Source organism: Caloenas nicobarica, chromosome 1, assembly GCF_036013445.1.
Source record: "Caloenas nicobarica isolate bCalNic1 chromosome 1, bCalNic1.hap1, whole genome shotgun sequence".
Lineage (NCBI taxonomy): Eukaryota > Metazoa > Chordata > Aves > Columbiformes > Columbidae > Caloenas > Caloenas nicobarica.
In genome coordinates this window covers 151,293,032-151,302,774 of record NC_088245.1, presented here as the reverse complement: position 1 = coordinate 151,302,774, position 9,743 = coordinate 151,293,032, and positions in this window count along the sequence as shown.

Here is a 9,743-nt window from a genome sequence, read left to right as displayed (position 1 = left end):
GCCCAGCTTCTTTGAATATAAGCATTGAATTAAATGTTCATCTATAAATATTGAATTAAATGTAATTAAACTTTTTCTCCTCCAAAACCAGAAGTCAATTCATTTATTAATTTTATTTCCTAATTGGTTACAGCTTTACTGCAGATAACATTTTGTTGATTGATATCTTACTGCAATTGAAAGCAGATTTTTGGTACAGAAATTATGCGTAACTGCTAGATAATGAAAAACTGTAGAAATTGCATGAGTGCGTGTACTTTGACAAATATCATCAAGACGGCCTTGACATTTTGGGGATGTATGCTGGCAACATCCTTGTGTTCCCAAAATTCATTGCATTTCTAGTAATGTTACCGAGTTCCTTCTCCTAGACTCCTTTTTTTTTGGATTTACATATGAAAGTGGAATTCTTGGTAGTAGAAGTATTGTAATTATCTGCACTACTATGAGTAACTCTCAACTTCAGAAAATTTTTAGACTTGTTTTCTCTGTTTTAGCTTGATTTCTTCAGAGTATGTTAACAGTTTGTATGCTTGCTTTTGCTTTTCAGTTCGAACTTTGCATAATACTGATGACAGAAGAAACAATATTGATAATTACTCTTGAGCAAGCAATGATTCATAGTGTGCTTTTGGAGGCATAGCAGTTGCAGTTTCTTACTAAAGCATTTGGAAAATATCGCTTGTTGCTGCATGATGCAAAAGGAATTTTGAAGTATGGTCTGTACACATACACTGCAGTGATCACTGCCATTGCCATCACAGACTTTGTGTTGCAAGTCTGCCTTAATACACTCTTGCCTTACATATGTGTGGCCAACGTGCCTTTGTTGTAAGTGCATTGTACCAAAGAAAATGTCCTTGCCACAAACAGCTGCATTCATAAGATGAATGCTGTAGTACAAAAGCATTCAGTGAATATATCCACTATAACCTTTCAAAAGAGTTATTTTCGTATGGTATGGTATGGTATATTAGTCTACTAAATATTATTTAATATAACCGTTGACATAATTCAACTGTTTACTGATTTTGCTGACAGATTTCGTTTTTGGCTTCTATGTACAAGCACTGTCTTAAATTTCAGAGATGGTCTTTCTAATGAAAATGTCTTGAGATATTGTGGCACTGCTGCACTGTTGGATGATAGTTTATCAGACATTGCTAACTTAATGTGGAAAGTACCTATAAGTTTTTGATGCTTGTGACTGTGGTGTTTAGTTACAGCAGGGGCTGACCTTTTCAAAAACTATTAACTAAAAGAGCTTCAGATTAAAACAAGATTAAAATGCTTTTTGTATTTTCAGTAGCCATGATAACTAATGGGAAACTATAAGAGGTGCAGTTCTCTGAAGCTGTTTTCTGCGACTCTTTAAAAATGAAATATGAACTTGACAGAAATAAAATACATTGGTTTTGCTTAAGTGTTTCTGTTGTTCTTCCTCTCCCTCCCATGTTATTGAAAACAAGGAGTAAGATTTCACGTTAATCTGAAAAATATAAGTGTTTTGCATCCGTTTTAAATGTCTTAAGTAATTTATTGATGGGAAAAAATAGGTGATTTATACATACTGTGCCAGAAAGGCAATATGACTTGTGATATATTTGTCATATATGACTGTACTTATCATGGAATTATAGAATATCTCAAGTTGGAAGGACCCATACAGACCATAGAGTCGAACTCATTTCTTCTCACAGGACTACCTAAAACTGAACCATATGACCAAGAGCATCGTCCAGACACTCCTTGAACTCTGACAGGCCAGTGCTGTGACCACTGCCCTGGGGAGCCTGTTCCAGTGGCCGACCTCACCTTCTATTTTACTCATCCAGTGAAGCATATCATAGAAGATTGTTTTCTGCCAATTCTGTAGCAATGGGAAGGAATAGATGCTAAGATATATAAACCCTTCATTGACCAGGAAAGGGTCAAACTGCTAATTCCATCAGCTCTGCAGGCACAGAGGCTGTAACATAGGAAGGAAGGGTCAAGAGGAGACACTCATTTAGCCCACATGCTCAGCCAGCATATAACTGACCAAGAGAAGGAAATGTTCCAGGGGCAGGCCCTGTGGTTGCTGTCTGATTGCTCCTTCCTCAGCAAAACGTAGTTTGATGGAGGACTGTGGCTTTTATTTGTCTTTGTACCATGGACCGGGCCATTTACATCTTTTTGATCAGAAACAAGGGACATGCCCTCCTTGAAGGAAGTAGCAACCAAATGAAAAAACACATACCATTTTTTAAAATTGGGTGGTAGATTTGGAAGTGTTATCAAGTGATGATCTTGAGCGGAATGTAATTACAGTTGAGTGATGTGTACTGTCAGCACCCAGTTATCCCTGTGTGGGTTATCCCAGCTGCTGACGTTGGTTAGCACAAGTACAGCTCTTCACCAGCATTACAAAACTGCATCAAAAGACAGATTTAGCTGTCTGTAGTGTGGTTGCTTTGCTGAGGACAAAGCCTGAGGTGGTTAAGTGCTGTGTGACCTACATAGCTCTGTGCCTGGCCAGTCCTAGAGGACGTGCTGTGTTTTGACAGCTGGGAACCATGAATAGTACCGTACAGGTAGCACATGTCCTAGTCAGAATGGGTTTATGTTCATTTGCACATGTTGGCCTTGCGGGACTCAGCGGCAAAACAAAACTGATGCAGGTGCCTGTGCAGGTCTTTGGAACAGGGGTGACAATCAAAGGAAGTTTCTTCAGTTGTAGCACAAAAGGAGAGAGCTGGTGTGTTTTTTTGGTTTTTTGTTTTTTCTGATATTTATTTAAGCAGTGTAGTCATCTGCAAGTATGGGAAATTCCATAGTTGTTTTGTTCACCTAAAGATGAGATATCAGATAAGCACACAATTGCACATCATAGCCTGACAGCCAAATGGAGTTCAAAGAATTATAAAGGAACAACTGACAATATCTCCTGAAAGCAGAGAATTAATAATGGTAGTAAATAAAAATGTGTATGCCTCACTGTAGTTTATCTTACCTATGTGCTTTTTAACTGAACACTTCTGAGAGGTTTATCCTGCAGATGAAATGGTTTCAGGACCATTTATTAAGGTCTCTTTATTCTTATGGTACCTTCTGCAGGTGACTACTGCGAGATTATTTATGGCCTTTGCGAGTCTGAAGCCTTTACCCTTTTAGATCCTTTCTTTAGGATACTTTCCACATATTTTTTGTAGATCTATTCTTAACTATATCTTTAAAATTACTTTTCCATGAGAAGACACAGCCAGGATGCATAAGTGGTTTTTATATTAGATCTCCTACTGCTAAGAGTATAGCATTGCCTACGTATTTGGTATCAGAAACATATTTAGATTTACATTGTGAAATTAGGTAGAGAATATACTGGACTTCAAAAATTAAGAATGTGTGGACATTGGAAGCATGGACAGGCAACATGAGAGGACTACAGAGATGCTCTTCACCACTGAAAAAAGAAGAAAATTCATGTGGCCAAAGCTTGATTAGAGTTCAAGCTGGCCAGCACTGTGAAGGACGACAAAAAGGACTTTTAAAAATACGTTAACAGCAAATGGAGGCTCAGAGATAACATTGGTCTGTTGCTTGATGAGGTTGGTCACCTCACAAACAGGGTTTTATACAAAGCAGAGATGTTTAATGCCTTCTTTGCCTCTGTCTTCAACACTGATGATGGGCCCTGGGACCCCCAGAGCCCTGTGTTGACGTGACTGGGGAGATGATAAATCCCAGCTGACCCTGAACTCTTTCAAGACTTGCTGCTCCAACTGGATGTGCGTAAAGCTATGGGGCCGGATGGGATTCATCCCAGGGTACTGAAGGAGCTGGTTGATGTAATCACGAGACTTCTCTCCATTGTTTTTCAATGGTCTTGGGAGTCTGGAGAGGTCCCAGTCAACTGGAAGCTGGCAAATGTTGTCCCGGTTTTCAAGAAGGGTAAGAAGAAAGACCGTGGTAATTACAGGCCTGTCAGTCTCACTTCAGTGCCTGGTAAAATTACAGAGAAGGTTATTCTGGAAGTTATTGAAAAACACTTGAGAGACAACACAGTCATTGGTCATAGCCACCATGGGTTCATGAGGCAAAAGTCCTGCTTAACTAACTTAATTTCCTTTTACGACAACATCACCCATCCAATTGACAAAGGGAAGCCAGTAGATGCATTTATTTATTAATCTTATCTATCTATCTATCTATTTATTTATTTTTAACAAACCCTTTGGTATTGTCTTTCACAGTATCCTTCTGGACACCATGTCCAGCACACAGCTAGACAAGTCCACGATACGTTGGGTGAACAACTGGCTGACAGGTTGGGCTCAAAGAGTTATAGTAAATGGGGTTACATCAGGCTGGCAGACAGTCACCAGTGGGGTTCCCCAGGGCTCAGTTTTAGGGCCAGCTCTCTTCAAGGTTTTTGTAAATGATCTGGAAGCAGGAATTGAATGTACATTGATTAAGTTTGCTGATGATACTAAGTTAAGAGGAGCTGTGGACTCCCTCTAGGGTAGAGAGGCCTTACAGAGAAATCTGGATAGACTAGAGAGCGGGGCAGTTGCCAGCTATATGACATATAACAAGAGCAAGTGCCAGATTCTTCACCAGGGATGGAGTAATTCTGGTTATATGTACTAATTAAGGAATGAGTGTTGGAAAGAGATCTGGGGGTTTGGGTTGATGGCCAGTTGAATATGAGTCAAAAGGGCATCAAGCACAGCATCACCAGCCGGTTGAGGGAGGTGACTGTCCCTCTCTTTACACTGCCCTGGTGTGGCCCCCACCTTGAGCACTGTATGCCGTTTTGGGCACCACAGTACAAAAAGGACCTCAAACTATTAGAGTGTGTCCAGAGGAGGGTGACCAAGATGGTGAAAGGCCTTGCAAGACAGACTTACGAGGAGCATCTGAGGTCACTTGGCTTGTTCAGCTTGGAGAAGAAAAGGCTGAGGGGTCACCTCATCACAGTCTTCCTCACAGGGGGCAGTGGAGGGGGAGGTTCTGATCTCCTCTCTCTGGTGACCAGCGACGGGACATGAGGAAATGGAGTGAATCTGCCATCAGGGGAAGTTAAGATTGGTCATTAGGAAAAGTTTCTTCACTGGTAGGGTGGTCGGTCACTGGAACAGGCTCCCCAGGGCAGTGGTCATGGCACCAACCTGTCAGAGTTCCAGGAGTGTCTGGAGAATGCTCATCATAGTCATCTGGTTTAGTTTTAGGTAGTCCTGACAGGAGCAGGGAGCTGGACTTCATGTTCTCTACGGGTCCCTTCCAACTAGAGGTATTCTTTCATTCTATGATTTTAACTTACAGAAACACGGGCCTCTTCTGTAACAGCAACAACATTATCTCTACATAGAAAAGAAAATACTCAAAAGAAAAATGACTGATTTTTCAAGACCTTTGTGAAGATTTGTGTAATTCACATTCAGTGTATCACTGCAAAAAGTAATTTAGTGTAATTCATGGACAGATAAATTACCTAACTGTATTTTTACAAAGTACAGAGTCATCCATCTCTCCTTGTTTTCTTTGCTAAGTATATTTTTTAAAATCCAGACCCTAGCATCAAGCCAGAAAAGCACTGATGTAATAGCTAGGTCTAGATACTTGAAGGACTTTAAACCAGAAAAAATACTTCATCGGGATTTCCACTAGAGTGCGCTCGAAGAACACGGCTTTCGCTTTTGGAGACAGGACCGTGGCACCGAGCAGCTGTGACACTGGCCCTGAACAACCCCCTCCAGCTGAACCTGCTTTTATCAGGGGGTTGGAGCAGGTGGTCTCCAGAAGCCCCTTCCAAAGTCAGCGATTCTATAATTCTGTAACTCATTTACCATGAACATTTTTTTTTTTTTAACAGAAGAGAATATTAACCTATTTTCTGTCGAAGCAAAGCTGTAAGCACAGGAGGCAGTATAAAACTAAGTGCAATGAGAGCTCTGAGCTGACGTGGTTGATTAAATCTGCTAACACATTAAACTGCTGAAACCAGTCTTTATAATTTGGAAACTTAAGAATACAAACCGATCTAATTCTGATTAGAAATATTTTTCAAATACTTCCCAGAAATGTGTGTGAAAATAGCATATTTTTGTTATTGGGAAGTACTACCAAGATGCGTCAGGGTGGTTTCTGGGTAATCATCCTGTAAACTTCCAGCTTTCTGAAAAAGAGTATTATAGAGCTGCACAAATGTCTTTTGGCATCAGATCTTTAAGTATCTCTTTATTTTTGGGGTACCCATACTTGCGATCCGTAAGTAATCATCTCTCTCAGCACTTTTATGTATCACTGTTTATGAGTGTAATTTTCAGAAACAAGGAACCCACCAAACTAATGGTTTCAGAATTAAATTCTGTCTTCCAGCAGATATTTGCCTTTCTCTGATTTTGAGATCTAAGTGTGTAGGATTTGGATATGTTCCTATTTTTACATATACATATACAAATCCATATTTTTTATAACTATATACACAGAGATATATATGTCACTGTTACTTGTCTAGATATGTATATATGGATATATAGATCACTTACAACAAGTGCCACAGTTACCTGAGAGTGGTCCTCAGGCTGTGCGATCCCTGATTAATTCAAGAGACTATTCTAATGCTTAACACTTGGTCTTGATGCCTGCTGGCAGGTCATGCATTCCCTTGAGCTGGGAGTAGGAAATCTTTACTACCTCATTAGCCCACACCCTTTTGGAGGGGCTGATCCTTCCCACTGAGAGAACCTGCAAGGCAAAGCTCTCAGCACCTGTGAGATTTTACTCCTCTGTCCCCACAGGGTGCAAATGTGGAGCTAGTCCTTCCTCCTCAGGAGGATGTTAACTCCTCCGCCCAAAGCTTAGAATGACAGAATCACAGATTGTTAGGGATTGCAAGGGACCTGGAAAGATCATCTAGTCTAATCTCCCACCGGAGCAGGAACACCTAGATGAGGTTACACAGGAAGGTGTCCAGGTGGGTTTTGAATGTCTCCAGAGAAGGAGACTCCACAACCCCCCTGGGCAGCCTGTTCCAGTGTTCTGTCACCCTCACTGAGAAGAAGTTTCTTCTCAAATTTAAGTGGAACCTCTTGTGTTCCAGCTTGAACCCATTACCCCTTGTCTTACTGTTGGTTGTCACCGAGAAGAGCCTGGCTCCATCCTCGTGACCCCCACCCTTTACATATTTATAAACATTGATGAGGTCACCCCTCAGTCTCCTCTTCTCCAAGCTAAAGAGCCCCAGCTCCCTCAGCCTTTCCTCATAAGGGAGATGCTCCACTCCCTTCATCATCTTTGTGCCCCTGCGCTGGACTCTCTCCAGCAGTTCCCTGTCCTTCTTGAACTGAGGGGCCCAGAAATGGACACAATATTCCAGATGAGGTCTCACCAGGGCAGAGTAGAGGGGAAGGAGAACCTCTCTGGACCTACTAACCACCCCCCTTCTAATACACCCCAGGATGCCATTGGCCTTCTTGGCCACAAGGGCACAGTGCTGGCTCATGGTCATCCTGCTGTCCACCAGGACCCCCAGGTCCCTTTCCCCTACACTGCTCTCTAACAGGTCATTCCCCAACCTATACTGGAACCTGGGGTTGTTCCTGCCCAGGTGCAAGACTCTACACTTGCCTTTGTTATATTTCATTAAATTTTTCCCCGCCCAACTCTCCAGCCTGTCCAGATCTCGCTGGATGGCAGCACAGCCCTCTGGCGTGTCAGCCACTCCTCCCAGCTTGGTGTCATCAGCAAACTTGCTGATAATACACTCAATTCCCTCATCCAAGTCGTTGATGAATATATTGAATAGTACTGGTCCCAGTACTGACCCTTGGGGCACTCCACTAGATACAGGCCTCCAACCAGACTCTGCCCCATTGACCACGACTCTCTGGCTTCTTTCCTTCAGCCAGTTCATAGTCCACCTCACTACCCGACCGTCCAGACCACACTTCCTCAGTTTTGCCGTGAGGATGCTGTGAAAAAGGTAGAGACTCTGGCAGTTATCACCTCTTTGGAGGGAAAGAGAAGTGGCATGTTCAAAAGGGGGTTAAAGGGTAGATGAGAGGGCGCTGATATTTGCTTAGATTTTACTAGATTTTTCATGACTTCTGCTTACAGGTATTTTCTTGAGATCATGGTTATTTGGTTAGTTTTGGGAATGCCAGAGATGGAGCTCTATTCTCTCTCACGCTGGTAGAATCATAGAATCACAGAATCATAGAATCATGGAATCACAGAATGTCGTGAGCTGGAAGAGACCCACAAGGATCATCGAGTCCAACTCCTGTCCGTGCACAGGACAACCCCACAGGTCACACCATGTGTCTGAGGCCTTGTCCAGTCTCTGCTTGAACACTGTCAGCCTTGGGGCCGTGACACCTCCCTGGGGAGCCTGGTCCAGTGTCCACCACCCTCTGGGGGAAGAACCTTTACCTAATAAGTGTGGTAAGCATGGAGTGTGGCTCAGCAATGCCAAATCATGGGCTGGGGAAGGAGGAGGCTTGCAGTCTCACAACATTTATTGTGTTTTTTTAAAGAAGTCTAAGTTCTGCACGTCTGTGGCTGCAAGAGTTTCAACTTGTGGTGGTGCTGTGAGAGGGAATTCTAAATCTCCTCATCAGATAAAACCTTGGCAAGCTGTCAGAAGACTGCCCGCATAGCTCAGGAACAGGTATGGAGTTTAAAATAGTGACATTAAGGCACTCTTCTGCTCTTAAGAAATTGGATATGCAATTTTGGGGCTTGGCAGTGTAAAAATACTTGGTCCTTTTAGCCTTCTGGGGAAACACGACGATCCCAGTGCATTTTGGTAGAACGAGCTGAGCTGTCTGGTGAGGTGTGCGAGCAGCCAGAGAGATGAGACATGCAGAACTCTGTCACAACCTTTCCTCTAAGGTTTGTTAGCCTCCCGTCACGCTGTTAAAGACTCCTTTTACTTGCAAGCTCCAGCGAAGAATTCTTACTAGCTGCCGTCTAAAAACACGGCAGGCAGTGCTGATGAGCTGTGCTGAGGAATACAAAATACCAGCGCTGTTTTATGACTGTGTTCGCAGTAGATGAATGACATCCAAGCTTTGCCCCAAGGTCAAATCATTCTATAACCTAATAATTTAAAACGTGCAAGTGCACAATGCAAATGCCTGTATGTGAGAAATAATTTCATTGTCTGTCTTGACAGAGCTTCAGATTGGAGCGTGTGTTTTGTCTCCAAAGTTACAGACTTCTTTTTTTTCTCATGTTTCTCAAGGAAAAAAATCTCTCAGGCAAGTCAGAATATCTTCTGACTGCTTCTCAATCTTCAATGTATTTATTCTCACAAAATGCATTAAGAAGTGAAAGATACTGCTTGCATTGACGGTTGGAAAACGAGACCCACAGCGGGTAGTGCTCTGATTTTGAAGCACAATTAGATTTTTTCTGTTGGCACGCACTCAGTGAAAATGAGCTGTGGAAGTAAATCCATCATATCTTTTAATACGTGGTCATGGTCACACAGGAAATCTGTGGTGGACTAGGTTCTTGGGCTGACATCCTTCCCTGGTACCATGCATTAGCCTCTGCCCCCCGAAATTATACATAGTTCTCAAACCTGCTGTTGTTTTGGTTGATTAATAAAACAGGAGATTTTGTGGAGAGTGGTCTATGGAAGGAGGAAGATGATGCAATCTGAATTCCGACTACTTTGAATTAGATGTACATTAGACCTTTGCCTCCCTAAATCTAGAATTTAAATTCCTTATGATATTGCTTTGGTATTACCC